At 32.9% G+C, this 17,701-nt stretch overlaps 1 pseudogene; it reads right to left on the bottom strand.

The window, feature by feature from the left end:
* Positions 1–10,799: 10,799 nt before the first annotated feature.
* Positions 10,800–12,566, bottom strand: LOC149537575 (phospholipase A1-Igamma2, chloroplastic pseudogene; annotated as a pseudogene).
* Between the last annotated feature and the right edge of the window lie 5,135 nt (positions 12,567–17,701).

Consider the following 17,701-nt stretch of genomic DNA (forward strand, 5'->3'; position numbering starts at 1 on the left):
CAAATGATTTTGTAGGGTTCACAGTATTAACCAAGCTTCTGTTGGTTAACACAAGAAATCATTTCAGGATCAGTGTTTACCTAGTAGGGTTGGCCAATGAAGGATTTTGTTAATTTTGGAAATGAAGTTTAATTATTTCAAGTATTGATTCTAGCTAATTGAGGTAATAATTATTGGTAATTGTAAGTTGAAATTGGGCCGGCTTGATAATTTGTAAGGTATAAATAAAAGGTCAAGTTGAGAATTCTAATTGTATGAGCAAGTATGCAAGTGTATTGATTGTTTGGAGAGGAAAGTGTGTACAAATTTGAAGGATGGTTAGATATCCTTGAGGAGTAGCAAAGTTTTATTTGATAAGGAAGGATCTAGTGTAAAGCAAAACATAGATCTGTAATCTACAATTTGGTTGCATCTCATTTAGGTCATTTCATTGTTACTTTCTTATCATTGTAGCAGTGATTTCAAAATCTCTTAGCAGATTTGGTCTAATTTCCATCTGTAAATCCTCTAACAAGGTGATGGTTCCATTGAATTGTTCTAAAGACCTCTTGCAAGGCAACTCAAAATAGGGTGATTAAATCCTCTAACAAGGTCACACCTAATAGTGTGTTTTGTAACCTTTAACTAGGTTGGCTCATAACAAGACTCACTTCAAAAGAGTGAAAATCAATAGCTAGTTACTTGGTGGTTTTTTCCATATTGGGTTTCCATGTTAAATCTAGTCTCTCATGTGTTGATGTTATTTCTTTTATGCCTGCATGTTAATCACTGTGAATGTTTCAGATCTATTAAAGTTAACATACACTGCATTTACTGAGTTATAGTATTTTAAGTATGTTTACCAAGTGATAGCTGTAAATAGTTTTATCATACATCTAAGGGATCTGTGGATTTTTTTTGCTGTAACTGATTCACCCCCTCCTCTTAGTTACTCCATCTGTATTTCCAACAATTGGTACCAGAGCTTTTGGTGCTTGCAGGAAAGGTTTCAAGGACCTAAGCTAAAGATCAGGATGTCTTACAAGAGAGAAATTCCAAGGCTTAATAGAGATAACTTTTTAGCATGGCAGGGTCTCATGAGACTTCATTTGGCTTCCATTGGCGATACAAGATTGAAATACCTTGATGAAGAATATACATATCCTTCTGGTACATTATCTATTAATGACATTGCTGAGAAGAAGACTCATAGCACCATGATGATAGACATTGCATCTGCTCTAAGCTATGAATAATTTGATGATATCAAGGACTGAAAAACTACCTTTGCTATGTGGAACAAGCTGAAGGATATCTATGGTGGTGATGAAAATGTGAGTAGAGCTAAAGCAGAAAGACTAAGAGGAAAATTTGATTAGATGAGAATGAGAGAGGATGAAAACATTGCCAAATATGTTGAAAGGATCAAAGCAAGTGTTAGTGCAATCAAAGCTTGTAGAGGAGAGATCAAGGAAGAAATAGTTGTAAGTAAAGTTCTTAGAACATTGCTTCCCATTTATGCAATTAGAGTATCTAAAATTCAAAAAAGAAGATGTGAGACAAATCATAAGATAACTTTAGATACTTTGGTAGGAAGATTGACAACTGTTGAGCTAGATAACTATGACAATTATGTTCTAGCTTCCAAGAATATTGAATATGCATTTGAAGCCAAGCTTTCACTTAAAGAAAAAGGTGAGAAAATAAAGGACTCTCATTCAGAAAGTGAAGAAGAATCAGAGGAAAGTTTTGACTATGATCTTGAGGTTGTTGAAGCTCTACTTGCAAGGAAATATTCTAAAGGCATAGGAAAATACAAAGGTAAAGTTCCCCTAATTTGTTTTTCATGTGAATAAATTGGTCATATTGCAGCCAGGTGCTCAAAAAAACAAAGCAAGGATGAGAAGAAAGGTCACAAGTGCAATGGGAAGAAAGATTTCAAATCACTCAAGGACAACGGTAAGCAAACATATTTTATGGCTAAGGATTCTGATAATAGTGAAGATGAAATAGTTTGCATTGCTATGAAAGATGATTCTGATGATGATGAAGAAGATAAGATGGCACTTATTTCTCATGTGAGAAAGAATGATACATGGATCATAGATAATGGATGTTCACATCATATGACTAGTGACAAAACAAAGTTTGAACACTTTGAAGACTATGATGGTGGTAGTGTAAGGTTTGGAAACAATGTCCACCTTGTTGCATAAAAGGAAGAGATTGAGTCTCATTAACCAAAGAACCTGTATGTGATAATGCCTATTGTGTTGAAGGACTAAAAAATAATATGTTGAGTGTCACACAACTAATCAATATTGGATTCAAGGTGGAATTTATGCACGGCAAGGCTAGACTATTGGATGACAAAGGAAAGCTGATTGGATTAGGCAAACAAACAAAAGGTAACTTGTTTTGTCTAGATCTTGGTGAGTGCTGATGTTTAATTGCTCATGTTGAAGAAATTTGGTTATGGAATAGAAGGTTATATCATGTAAATTTGGATAATATGGTGAAAATAAGCAAATTTGGGAGAGTAAGAGGCATTTCTAGTTTGAAGAAACCTGATATTGGTGTATGCAAGAATTGTCAATTTGGTAAAATGAGAAAGATTAGCTTCAAAACTAAAAACTATCAATTTGAAGATATTTTGGAAATTGTGCATACTAATTTATGTGGACCTATTGGAATTGAGAGCTATGGTGGAGAAAAGTTCTTCATTCTTTTTGTTGATGACTACTCTAGAATGATGACTGTTATGTATCTAAGAGAGAAGTCAAAAGCATTTGAGAAGTTCAAATGGTATTTGATAAGAGTAGAAAAGGAAATAGGGAAAAGACTAAAATGTTTAAGATCAAATAGAGGTGGTGAATTCATCTCCAATAATTCAATAACTTTTGCATTCAAAGAGAAATCAAAAGATAGGTGTTAGCTCCTAGAACTCCTGAGTAGAATGTAATAGCTAAAAGGAGGAAAAAATCTATCATGAATTGTGCAAGGACTAATGATTGAAAAGAACATTGCTATCAAATACTGGAAGGAAGCTATTAGCAATGCAATTCATACCTTAAACCCAGTACAGCTAAAGAAGGACTCATTCAAAACTCCCTATGAGTTATGGCATGGCTATAAACCCAATGTAAGTTACCTAAAAGTATTTGGAAGTAAATGTTACATCTTGAAAGAATCTAGAAAAGGAAAATTTGATGTGAAAGGGAATGAAGGTATATTTTTGGGATATTCTTGCAAGAGTAAAGAATATAGATGTTTAAATTTGTCTACTCACAAAGTCATAGAAAGTGCACATGTGAAAGTTGATGAGTTTATAGAAAGGACTGAAGAGGAAAGAAGAAATGAACTAGAGGATTATAGGAGATTTGTTTATATTGAAACTGCTACATTACCAAACACATCTATCAATTAGGATACTTCTACTCTCGAGTCTTCATTAGTCACCGAGTTGCAAGAAGTTCAAACTGAGTCACAAGGACTCGAGTCACATCCTAAAGCTACCAAGCCAATGCCTACCGAGTCTAAGCAGCCAAAACTTGAAGTTGAAGTTCAAGAGGATGACAATGCAATTAATTCAAGAGGAAAGGAACCTATATTGGCCAAGTATGTCAGGAGGCATCATGCACCAAATTAGATTATTGGAGACAAATCAGAAGGTACTATGACAGGAAGTAAGATAAAAGGAGAGTTTTTACTTGCTGATTTTGAACCTAGAAATGTCAAATATGCATTGAAAAATGAAAGTTGGATTGAGGATATGAATGAAGAGATAGAGAAAATAGAAAAGAATAAAACCTAGACTCTTGTACCTAGGCCTAAAGACTAAAATATGATTGTAACAAAATGGGTATTCAGGAATAAACTGAATGAAAATGGTAAAGCATCAAGAAATAAAGCTAGATTGATATGTAAATGTGACTCTCAAGAAGAAGGAATTGATTATGGTGAGACTTTTGATCTTGGTGCAAGATTGGAAGGTTTCAAGGCCTTACTTGCATATTCAACACATAAAGGATTTAAGGTATATCAGATGGATGTTAAATTAATGTTTCTCAATTGTATTCTTGATGAAGAAGTCTACATTGAACAACCTAAAGGTTTTATTGATCCAAATAAAAGAGACATGGTCTACAAATTACAAAAAGCATTGTATGGTCTGAAACAAGATCCTAGAGCATGGTATGAGAGATTGCATAACTACCTTATTTAGATTGGTTTCTAGAGAACTAATGATAACAATAGCTTGTACATTAAGGAAGGACCAAATAACAAGATTGTTTTGGCAAAAATATTCGTGGATGAAACTTTGTTTATAGGGAATGATGATCTATGCAAAGAATTTGTGCAGAGAATGAACAAAGAGTTTAAAATGTCTATATTTGGTGAGATTAAGTTCTTTGTTGGTATTTAGATATAGCAGATCAAGAATAGTGTCTACATCACTCAGTCTAAGTATATCAAGGAGATACTCAAGAAGTTTGGTATGGAAGATTCAAAACTAGTTGGAACACCCATGTGTACTAGACTGAAGCTTACCAAAGATGATGATTCAAAAGAGGTAGATCATACCTTATACATATCAATGATTGGGAAATTATAGTATATAGTTCATACAAGGCCTGATATTGCTCTTACATTTGGTATAATGGATAGTTTCTTGGCAAAACTCAGATAAAATCACATGATGGCAATCAAAAGGATCTTGAGATACTTGAAAGGTACTAAATATTATGGATTATGGTATAAACTTGGAGAAAATATGGACTTAAAAGTGTTTACTAATGCTAATTGGGAAGGAAACATTGGTGATAGAAAGAGTACAAGTGGTGGAGCATTCTTTCTTGGAAAAAGGTTGTTATCTTGGACAAGTAAAAAGAGAAATTGCACATCCCAATCTAAAGCAAAAGCAGAGTATGTTGCAACAACAGTGAACTATTCTAATATTGTTTGGTTTAAATAGTTGTTGGAAGGCGTGAAGGTTGTGATCAAAGAACTAGTTGTTATGTTTTGTGATAATACAAGTGCAATTAACATATCAAAGAATGTAGTGATGCATTCCAAAACCAAGCACATTGCTATAAAACATCACTTTTTTAGAGAATTGGTGCAGGACAAGGAAATTAGATTGGAATATGTTCATACAAAAGAACAGATTGTAGAGATATTCACCAAGCCATTACCTAAGGAATCATTCTTGTATCTAAAAGGTAAGTTAGGGGTCATTCCCCTATCTGAAGCTCACTACAAAAAAGTTTTAGTGATGCATCAACATGAACCAAGTTGAAGATCTATCAGTGGATGCAACATAGTCATGGGAATATTGCATATGAATCGGTACTCAAGGTACATTGATACTCATTTGGTATGTGTTGTCTTTGGCATGTGTTGTCAAAGAGGGAGAGTTTACTGTCATATCTTCCTAAAATTTGTTTGAGGGAAGAGTTTGTTGTTTGAAGAAGAAGCTATGTAATTCCTTCATAGAGGGACATTACTACATTAGAGATGTTTGTGGCATAAAATCAAAGAGGGAGAAATTTTCTATCAAAGAAAGTCTTATTTTCAAATTTCATTGTGCTATGACATGTTGTGTTTCCATCAATGCAAAAGTGGGAGATTATTGGATACAATTGTCTAATTGTGTGTTGTCTTTGATGCTACACAAATATCATATCAGTTGGCAGACAATACTTACCAAGCTTAGTTGGTCAGCAAAGTAATTTTTTGTGTCTACCAAGCATTCCTAGAAATTACTCTATGTAGATAGTGTCTACCGAGCTCACTCGGGCATCGAAGGAAAATGTGGCAAGAAGTAGTGTTAATCGAGCTCTCATGGTTAATGAAGGAAAGTTAGTGTTCACTGAGTTCACTCGGATGCCAAATAATTTTGTAGGGTTTATAGTGTTAACCGAGCTTCTATTGGTTAACATAGGAAATCATTTCAGAATTAGTGTTTACGAAGTAGGGTCAGCCAATGAAGGATTTTGTTAATTTTGGAAATGAAGTTTAATTATTTCAAGTATTGATTGCAGCCAACTGAGGTGATAATTATCGGTAATTATAAGTTTTAATTGGGTTGACTTGATAATTTGCAAGGTATAAATAAAAGGTCAAGTTGAGAATTCTAAATGTATGAGCGAGTATGCAAGTGTGTTGATTTTTTGGAGAGGAAAGTGTTTGTGAATTTGAAGGATAGTCAAATATGCTTGAGGAGCAGCAAAGTTTTATTTGATCAGAAAGGATCTAGTGTGAAGCAGAATAGAGATCCATAATCTGCAATTTAGTTGCATCTCATTCAGGTTATTTCATTGTTACTTTCTTACCATTTTAGCAATGATTTCAAAATCTCTTAGCAGAGTTGGTCTAATAGCCATTTATAATCCTCTAACAAGGTTACACCTAATAGTGTGTTTTGTGACCTTTAACTAGGTTGGCTCCTAACAGGGCTCACTTCAGAAGAGTGAAAATCAATAGCTAGTTACTTGGTGGTTTCTCCCATATTGGGTTTCAACGTTAAATCTAGTGTCTCATGTGTTCATGTTATTTCTTGTATGCTTGCATGTTAATCACTGTGAATGTTTAAGATCTGTTAAAGTTAACATACACTACATTTACCGAGTTACAACATTTTAAAAATGTTTACTAAGTGACAGCAGTAAATAGTTTTATCAGACATCTAAGGGATCTATGGATTTTTTTTTGTGGTAACTAATTCACCCCCCCTCTCAATCACTCCATCTATATTTCCAAAAAGTACGTGCTCAGGGCCATTATTGAATATATATCTATGGACACTAGATTCAATAGGGTTAGAACCCATCACTTTGTTTTAACCAATCATTTTTGTTATGGGGTTAAGGTTTTCTTTCCATTTTATTTGTATTCTTCTATGCACAGGAGTGTTTTTGGGCACAAGAAAAAACCTACTTCTAACCTAGCCCTACATGAGGGTTTACTACTCTTGATTTATGAGCATTTTAAGGCTCAATCCAAGAGTAAAACTCTGGCTCATGTTGGGGCTTCCTTTGAGGACACAAGAAGTTCTAACTTCTCCTCGGACTCGGAAGAGGTTTAGAGTATAAGCTCAGAGGAGGAGGAAGCTTTCCATTCATCTGGAAAGAAGGCAAGGGGTAAAGATAAGGATATGCCTACTCCATTAAAGGCACCGAGTAGGAAAAATCCCAGGGGCCTTGGGACCAAAATTGTTTTTCAAGGGGAAGAGGAATATAGTGAAGAAGGTGAAGACATGGATACAGATGAGGAGAACAAGTGCAAGGAAGATGAAGATAGGGAGGAGCTGGTTGAAAACCCTATAAAGAAATAGAGGAGGATGAAAGAGGAGGACATACCTATAGAGGGGAAAACTGTTTCTGGTCTAGAGATTTTGGTGCTTCCACCCTCTCCAAGTATCCCTCAAAAGCATGAAAAGGAGAAAACGGGGGAAGGAAGTGGAGAGGTGGTTCTAAAAGATAGGCATCTAGCTTGGAAAAATTCAATGTCAAAACTTCAAAGATGGGGATTGTGAGAGAAGCCATGAATCGACAAATCCTAGAAGAAAAAGAAAAAAAGGTCCAGATGAAGGAATTTCATTGATCTAGAGTTGGTGGCTATAACTAATAATGCGAGGGAAGTGGGAATGAACCTGCTTAACAATGCAAGAAATAACATTATAGATAATTTCAGATCAATTAAATGGTTCTTTCATGAATTGGAGGAGATAAAAGAAAGAATGAAACAACTAGAAATCCAAAGGAAGAAATTTGAGAGAGGAAATGTGATAGATCAGGGGGATTCTATTAGGTTGGTTAAAAAAAAGATGACAAATTTGGAGACTTATAACCATAATATGGCTAACTAGATGATCTCCATTCGGAACTCTCTCAATGAAAACATTGTTACTCTTCTTGGAAAGATCAAAGCTAGGGGTCTTCTAAAGAATAATGAGAATAAGGATAGAGATGAAGACATAAAGGATGATGAAACCATCATAGACATATCCCCTAGCTAGCTAGATAGGACTTGCTTGAAGAAACATGAGCAAATGGCGAAGGAGTGTCAGAAAGCCTATGAAGCAGTGAAAATAATGCAAGACATTGAAAGGAAAGTGAAGGAGTAAGTCGAGGACTATCAATATCTATCTTTTGGATGTTTGGTTTTTGTAGGCTTTTTTCTTGGCTTTTTGTCTGTCATTCGATCTAGCCTTGTGGCTGCCTGTAGTACTAATTTTGGGCTTTTGTTGTTTTGTTTACAGCTCTATATTATGTAACAACTTTTGGGTTTCAAGATCCCTGTAAAACCATTTTTTTTAATTAAAAACATCTACTCCTTAATTGCTAATTGAAATAAACTAGAAGAATGACAAAGTCCTATGATGGAGAAACACATACTAAACTGCCTGTAACAACCATCAGCGCACATCTAAATGGTGTTATGAAAATTGAGCAAGTTGTGGAATAAATCTTTGTTTTATTGAACTATGTGATCCTACCACTAATCATGCACTAACATGAGACTGTAATTGCACATGATGACCTTGACTTTGAGTTTCCTAAAAAAATTTAAATAAGAAATAGTGGAATTAAAAGTTTCATTCTGAATAGAGCATCAATCTTGAGGAAAAGGTAGTGTTTGTCTAGAATGTCCATGGCCACAAGTCGATTAAATGATGTTTGGGAAACGAGCCATAAACAAACATTTCAATATTAATTGTTGAGTAGATTTTTTTCTACATTTACAAATTCTTTAACATTAATAAAAATAAAAAACATGCCAGTATCTTGACCCTCCATTACTATTTATGCTAGAGATGGAGAGCACACCAAATCAATTTGCTCATTCATGTTATATGGAAACTTTGTACGTATGTGACAATCATGTGACAGTTGTGTGTAGATGGATTTCTTGTGGTTTATATTAAGAAGTTATATTATTTTAAATCAATCTTGTTTGGTAAAGATAAGTTTGTTTAAAAGTAGATGGATTTCTTGTGGTTTATATTAAGAAATATTATTTTAAATTAATCTTGTTTATTATAAATGAGTTTGTTTGAACTATTATATATGAAATATGGATCAATGAATTTGAGTTTACAATTATAGCTGAATACTAATAAAATCAAATACTATAATCATATATATTACAAAAATATATCATTAGAATAAACTAAAGAATTTCTTTAGTGAAAATTTATAAAACATTATAATATTATAAGTTCTACACATAAAAACAAACTAAATGAAAAACTCCATGAGTGAGTATATCTAAAATAGAGCAATATTAGATTACGGAATCCTTCACGAATGCTCAATGTTGAAAATATATTCATTAATAAAGAGAGCCATTTAAAAATTCATTTTTTATGACATTCTAACTTAAGGAAAATTCATAAATAAAGACAACGATCCCATTTGCAATTTCTCTTGTATTTGTCAATCCACGTCATTTGAGTTGCCGCACACATCGTCAGCTTCGTTGTTTTGTCCACCATTAGATTAATTTTCAAAATTGACAAATTCAATGTCAGGGCTAACAATTAACCTGCTCTGCACGCCTACATTTAACTATGAATGGAATATTGTCTTCTTGAAATGATAATAATACTACAGTGGCGGCATGCACATTTCTATAGGCTCATTTGAATTATTTGTAGGCGGTCTTGTTTTTATCAGCAAAATCGTCACTTTATGCTTTTTTAATTAATTTTTTTCATTATAATAGAAAACTTTAAAATATGAATTCTTATGGTTTTGTTTATAGAATTTTTTTAATATATATTATAGATTTTATGTATAGATTTTTACTTTCAAGAATGGTTATGCACGGTTATTTTTATTTGTATTTGTTAATTATTGCTAAAATTTTAAAATAGAAAATAAAAAGTAATGTGGAGTTTAAGATATAGGTAAGTAATGTTTCATCTTAGGAAATAGCTCTTCTTAATGATTATGAGAGATTTTTTTCTTCAAATTTACTTATATTGTGTGCTCTTGGATAAATTGATATTATCTTTTACTGCATTTTATATTAAACTTTAGAACAATTTCTTTTAGTAGTATTGCTTTCTTCCGTATGTAATCAATATGAAAATTGTTACTCTTAGAGCAGCAAGATTCTAAGTACTTCTTAAAAATGGCTCCACCTTTTACTAAATTACATTATTATTACATTATAATTAGACAATTTTTAGGAGTAAAAAGATAATTATAAATTATGGAAAATTAACTCGTATAGATAATTTCTAATACAATTTAATTTTTGGGTGTTTGTGATATGACTTCCTTCTACAATTACTAGTGATTATTTTATAGGCTCTATTGAAAATACATTCTCTATTATATTTTGAGTGATTTACTTAGTTATTTCTAATAATTAATCTGTACAATTTTAGTATTTTAGTATTTTAGCTTAATTGATAAAAAAAAAAACCATTATTGACTTTTAAATCATTTTTGACCAAAGTATCAACTGCATTCAATACCTCTTAAAATGATAAAAATATGTTGAGGTTAGAACATTCACCATGTATTGTACGGTTTAGCTTATCATTAGAATGCGATTTTTATTTGTACGTAAAATGTATTATACGGTTTAGCTTATCAAGATTGCTACTTCATTCATGAAATATGATTGGTGTGCGCTATTCTCAGCTAGAATTCATATTATTTCTTCCTGTGATATACATGCAGTACCTATTTCTCTCAGTAGTCCTAAGTTGTTTAATGTACTTTTAAAAGTTTGGACACTGTACTTTCAATAGACTTTCGAAACTGCAATAAAATATATAAAGACATTCAGAAACTGGTGCCTGGTTTATGTCACGACGAAGCATCGTTTATCAAATTTGAATTGTATTGTAAGTCTTCAAAATCAGGGCCTTATTTCAGCTGACTTAATTTATACATTAACATTGAGAACATTTAAAGAGAACAAATTTCTACACTCCATTATATTGTACTGGTATGTTTCTGGATTTGATTGTGTTAAGACTCTATTATATTGTACTGGTATGTTTCTGGATTCGATTGTGTTAAGATTTATAGTAGGGATTCAATTCTTGTATCCGGAATAATGGGATTCTTGTATGTGGCCGCGGAGAAGGAAAGGAAGAAACAATTAAAGTTAATGGAATGGATCAGAGGGAAATCTGTGGAAGAGGGACTGGGGTTGGAGTTGTGGGAGAGTAGACCAGCGTGCCATCTATGCGTCTCACCACTTCTTTATTTCTCTTCACCCACCACTTGCGAGGGATGTGGAGGCTCTCAATCAATAAATCAGAGTATTTGTTAACTAGAGCTGGATCCCTTCCGGAAGGCTTAAAGGGCAGCTTGTGACTACCTTGAAACCCATCGAGTGCGTGCAAGTAAACCTCCAAGTTGTGGAAGTTTGCAGGGTTGAGCGTGTGCTTCAGGAAAGGCGACCTGGTGCTGTTTAAAGCGATCTCTACTCCAACATGAACATACGCCCATGGAAGCCACCGCAGAAGCGTTGTCAGGCATCCCATTTTTTCATTGAAAACTACCCCAGGAATTTTCGGAACCAGATCCCTGTGGTTTACCACACGCAGCACTTTGACGCCAATCTCTTCCAAATGATGGGCAAACGACAGATTCCCTACGCGAGGAGATGCGAAGGAAAACACCGTGACGGGGATCGAAGTCCAGCCGTATTTATTCACCATGGTTTCCTTGATATCATATGCGCTCAGTGTTGCAAGTGCAGCTCCCAAGCTGTGCCCAGTGAATGTTATGCTGAATTCTTCTTCTCCCCGCTCCTTGTACTTGTTCACTAATCTGCTTATCTCCCCCGTTACAATTTCCCTTGCGCTAAGCGTGCATCTAACAGAGTCTTCGTCGGTGGAAGTATAGCAGCTGAGAAACCCCTTCTCAATCCTCACATCTGGATTTGAGATGGTTTGGATGTTGGAACATGTTGTCGCCTTTGATGTCAGAATGGGAACCAATATGTCTCTCAGATTTTGCATCCACTCGAAGGCAGTTTGGGTGCCTCTCCATGCAACAACGATGTCACGTCTTCCCAGTCTCTTTATCTCAACTGGGTCACTGCAAACCGCAATATAACCCATCCAGGCAACCCCTTCCTTTGATTCCTCGCCAAAAATGGAGTCCAAAAGACTCGTATTGGCGTATATGTATTTGGTGACTTCATATCCACGCCCACACTTTAGCAGTTCCAGTCGCTGGCCGAGATTGCTTTTGCTGCGCGTACAATTCCCATAATATGTGGAAGATGGGGTGTTGTCAAATGAATCGTAGCACTGCTGTGCAAAATCACCATATCTGAGTATCTCTGATTTGAGAAAGGGGTTAATGGGATTGAGCATACCATTCCAGTTATTTGCACCCTGGATATCTCGCCACATATCAGAGACCTTTAATTCATGGTTTGTTTTGTCTTCAACATCTCCATTGATTTTGTTGTGTGGAGATATGATGTTACTATGACCCACAACTAAATGAGATAGCACCATACTTCCGGCTCTCCAGAAAAGAATAAATAAGATCGTCTTCTTTATAGTTAATACAGAGATCTCTTTTTGATGTTCTGATTCACAAATTTCCTTCGTTATAAAAGTTCCAACGCAGTGGATATAAATAGAGAGTGTAAGATGGGATAAGGAAGATGGAAGAATTTGAACAGACTTGGCATTCCGTTGATCTGGTCTCGATTACTTTGTCAAAGTAAAATTGGGAAATTAAAATCGAGAATTTGTTGGTCAAAGCAATTGAAGTGAATTGCCGTACGCGCGTTTACCTCGTGCAGCACAATATCGTGCAAAAGTATAGTCTGAAAATAAGGGCTGAAATATCGTTATCTCGGTCGCCAAGGCGGCAAAAGATTCAAAGATCTATCATATTCTTACCTTAAAATTTTGCGCGTCAAAGTTTTCATTGAGGAAAATTATTTCGACTTCATATTTGGGGAGCTCGGATATTGATGATAGGCTCGAGGATAAATTGTATGTGGAGATGCGAGTGTACATTTCATTCTTTTATTAAAGTACATTTAATATAGTATAGAGTGTCAAATGTTTATACAGCCATACAACTTTGATTACATTTTATTAAATATTTGAAATTATATACAAATGTAACTATTTTGTGTGCGAATATAATGAATTATTGATCATATTTATTAATTATTTTAGAATGCTAAAAAAACACGAAGTTTCTATAGATATCACAAAATGTACTTTTATTCATTTATGTTAGTTAATTTGAAATAATATAAAATACATATTTTCTATGGAGGGAATATTTTACAATTTTGTTTCCATTCATTTATTGCTTTAAAAAATATAAAAATATGAATTTCAATACAAGAATCAGTGTGTCATTATATATATATATGAAATCAAAGTACAATTTATTTTTCTTATTGAATTGAAAATGCATTCAAACATATATTTTGTCCTTAAATAGATGCCCAACTTCTTACTAGTAACTTACCCAAGAGGAGATATCAATAATTTTGGTAAATTAAAAAGAATGTTTGATTTGTAGTATAGAGCTATTATCATATTTTGAAATTATATTTAGCTCATGTAAAAAACTACCAAAAAAAATATTTTATTTTTAATCTCATGTAAAGAATTTGGATATGAGTTTGAACCAAGCTAATCTCATTTATGTATGGAAATTATAGTTCTAAAACTAAGAATGGGCTCACATAGATACATCATGTGTAAAAATAAGATCTAATATCTATTCATTTACTCCCATAATGGAAAATATGGACCCATTGTAAAAAGAATTCTGGTTACCTATTAGACTCTCAAACAATATACATGCTTATTATTTTAGTTTTTACCCCTTCAAAACAAACATTAGTGTGTTATACCCCTACTTCATTTATGAAAGTAAAGATTATAATCTCTATTATCCTAACACGACATAAATGTCATTTCCTTACTAGCATATTATCATTAGTTTTTGTTACATTATTGAAGCATCGAATTATGACATTAACTTTTGAAATTTATCAATGATTTTTTACTTTTATTAATGAGCTTGATCACTTCTTTGCAATGATTATCACTATAAACTTTCTTTACTATTATTATGGAAATATTAATACATCATTTTTATTTTATTCATTGATTTTACTCTTTTTAACAACTCATGTATGATTTTCTCTTATTATGTGTCTTTATTGATGCATTATTTTATAACACACAATTCTTCACTACTCTTATGACAGGAAAAAAAAATTCTAGGCTATTATTCCACTGTCGAAATCATTCATTCCATTTCCCTCCCTTCAACTAGAAATGTTTGGTCTAGATCCTCTTATGGACAATATCTTTTCTATTATCCAACTCACACTTTTCTTTCCACGACAATGACATACTTGTAGGTCTAGAGTTGTGTGTCTTTTTTGTCTTTTTTGTTCTTCATGATAGTTGTATTGATAACTATCCCTACTACTTGAAAATCCTTCATAGAGCTAAGAAAAAAACAGATATTTCTCTTGTTATGGATAGTTGGGTCAATAATGATATTTGTACCCTTAGAAATATGGTAAATAGTCTTTAGATGAAGCTTGAGGAAGAAGTAGAGTTAACATGATTCGGCAATTGTGATAAATTGTTAAATTATTTAGAATAACTAAAGGATGGGGGGTTGAATCAGTTACTCAAGGTCCATAAGTGCCATTTGAACAATCAAACAATTAAGCATATTATGTTCAAGATTATCCTGTTGTAACTCGATTTCTACTATAAACTTATAAACAACATTCAAACACTTAAACATATTATGTTCAACATTATACTATTGTAACTTGGTCTCTACTATAAACTGATAAACAACATTACTAGTAGTTCACTATCCTAATATAAGAAACTTGCTAAATGTAAACATTTGAAATATAAAACACCATAAATCATTCAACACATGTTTGATGCTAGGATTTCACATGGAAACCCAATTTGGGAAAAACCGCTAGCACTTCTCATCACTTTTCTACTCTTTTGAAGTGAGCCCTATTAGGAGTCAACCTTGTGAAATTTTACAATAAACACTGTTAAATGTGATTTGGTTAGAGGATTTTATCATCCTATTAGGAGTGCCTTTTCAAAGGAATTTAGAGCATTCCATTAGAATGCCACCTTGCTAAAGGAATTACATAGATGGTTAAGTCCTTCAATTACTGTTAGGTCAACCTTTGATTAAAAGGACTTCAATACAAACTGTTTACAATGATTAGAAGGAAAATTGTAGGGTTTGACCTATAAGATTAGAACTCACTTTGCAGTTTAGATCATAGTTTAATTCATGTGTTGATTCACTGATAAGCTTTCCTTGTTACCTCTATTTTTGATTTTCTTGATAACTATTCAAAGAATCATCCTTCTCTTCACAACAAACTTAAGCCTTCTATTCAAATTCACTTAATAACATCAAAAACCTTTCTCCATTTCACTAGAAACACACACAACTTCTCTTCTCTATTCTATTCTTTGTATATCTCCTTTTTTCTCATACTAAATTTCCTCTTTGTATCTCCTTAAATAAGTGCTTCGGGTCCTTTGCCATTTTCTATGATCACCATAGATCTTAGAGTTTATGACCTAATTCAATATATTATTTGTATCTGTTCATATCCATCTCTTTTCCAAAAACATCTCATCAAATTCATTCATTAGGTATCTTACCTAATCCTTTCCTTAAATTAAATTATCCAACTCATTAGTCTTATCTTCAACATGCTTTCCATATCCTAATAAATCAACTATGTTAGCTGGAAATAATGATTTCTTATACACATTCAATATACTATCACTCGACCATTACTAATTTTTGATAGTTGCTTGCTACTATGGTAGGGGTAGATAGTACTAGCTATCTGTATAGATTTCTTTTAGATTATTGGCTCCAAGTGTTTTTGCAAAATTTAGAGGGGAAGGAGAAGGATAAATAGAGTTATCTCCAGATATTTCTATTTTATATTTTTTTATATTTTTAGCTTATGCACTTAGCCAGGAGGGCTCTATTTATGGTGCTTATTTGGACTATACATCTTTACTGGTACTTTTTATATGTTTAGAATTATGGTTAGGATTAGGTATAGATTATGTGATACATAGAAAGTGGGTTGTCTAAGTCTGTGTTTTTTCTAACTTCTAGATATTTTACAATATTATTTTCTCTAGGTTAGCCCCGATGTTTTCTACTTTTTAGCATAAAAAATAGTGATAATTGTGAAAAAGGTATAGATTTATTAGCACTTTTAATACTAATAATGTACATGGCTTCTCATATGTAATGATCCTCAACAAGAAGTAAGTTAAGCTCACTTACTTGATAATCCAATTCTTTACAAATTTGTAGGGAAAGCTAAAAACATTTAACCATATTTATGATGTATAGTAAGTTAATAATAATTTGCCCAGATATAGAGACACCATGACTCAAAAACAAGAGAATATCCATAATCTATTCCTTTATGCTTGTTGGTGAAAAATATATAGCTCTAATTATAAATATGTTGGTCTCTAATCCACTCTCAAACAACATAAATTATACTTTATTGTACGTAAGAATTTAAGAATTCAAAACATTGATTTCTAAATTTTTATTTTTTTATTTTTTTATTGGTAAGAGGAAAAAGCCAAGATTAATGATTATGTATTGTTATTAATTATTATTTTATTAAGCATGGGTAGATTTGAACCCGAGACCTCTTCAATAAGAGGCTCACAATTTACCGTTGTATTGTAGGCTCTTACCTAAAGATTTGCAATTTTTATAAAACATATCCCCCTTGTAATTAAGTCAAGAATATGACTAGGCATATTGAGGGCTTCAATTGAAGGTTTAAGCATGTCAAAATACTTGGAGAGTTTAGAGAAATTTATATTTTTAGGTTTTCAATTGAATTTTTTTAGACATTTTATATCTTTGGATGTTTTTACGTAAGTTTTAAAAATAGTTGCTATTGGTTTTAATCAAAGATTATAGGGTTTTAAAATAATTTTTTTAATTTTAAACAAAAGGATATTTTCTATATATATTAAAATAAAATAAGGGTTTACATATAAGCAAAAGGCTAAAGAGAATAAAAAATAACATAACTAGAAAAATGCTAAAGAAAATAATAGAGGAAAAAACTAGGTAATTGTCCTACTCATTGCCAATTAAGCATGAATATTTTGGAGGACCAATGGTAGTTTGATCCATAGTTGGATATGTGTAGCCAAGAGCCAAAGAGCAGAAGGTGACTACGAAGTGAGGTCCAAGTTGAAGGCAATGTAAGCCATTGATCCTATGAGTTATTTTTACATTGTTGTTGATTGCAGAAAGTGGTTGCTAAAGTAGAGACATCATCTAATTGGCATATAGATCACAGACGATTAAGGTATACCATTAGATCTAGACACACTAGATGATCTACAAGAATGACCATGCATCTTTACGTATTGGATAAGTTCCTCATCCTCTTTTGGTGTTCATGGTCCAACCTTCAGCCCAATCTTCCCCCAACATTATTTGCTAAAGTTAAAAAAAAGATGCGGCACTACAAAATAGAAATAGCAAGAGGAACATAACAATCCACACTAACTTATGAGAATTAACATGATCTTTGGCCAATGTGTCTTTGATGATTTGAAATTCCTCCAAGTTTGGTGATGTCTCATTAACTACTAATTTATTTCCATCACATGGAAATTTGGCAAAAATATCAACCAACA

This window comes from Cupressus sempervirens, chromosome 9 (assembly GCF_028749045.1).
Source record: "Cupressus sempervirens isolate cs-2001-9-10 chromosome 9, ASM2874904v1, whole genome shotgun sequence".
In the NCBI taxonomy this organism is placed as follows: Eukaryota; Viridiplantae; Streptophyta; class Pinopsida; order Cupressales; family Cupressaceae; genus Cupressus; species Cupressus sempervirens.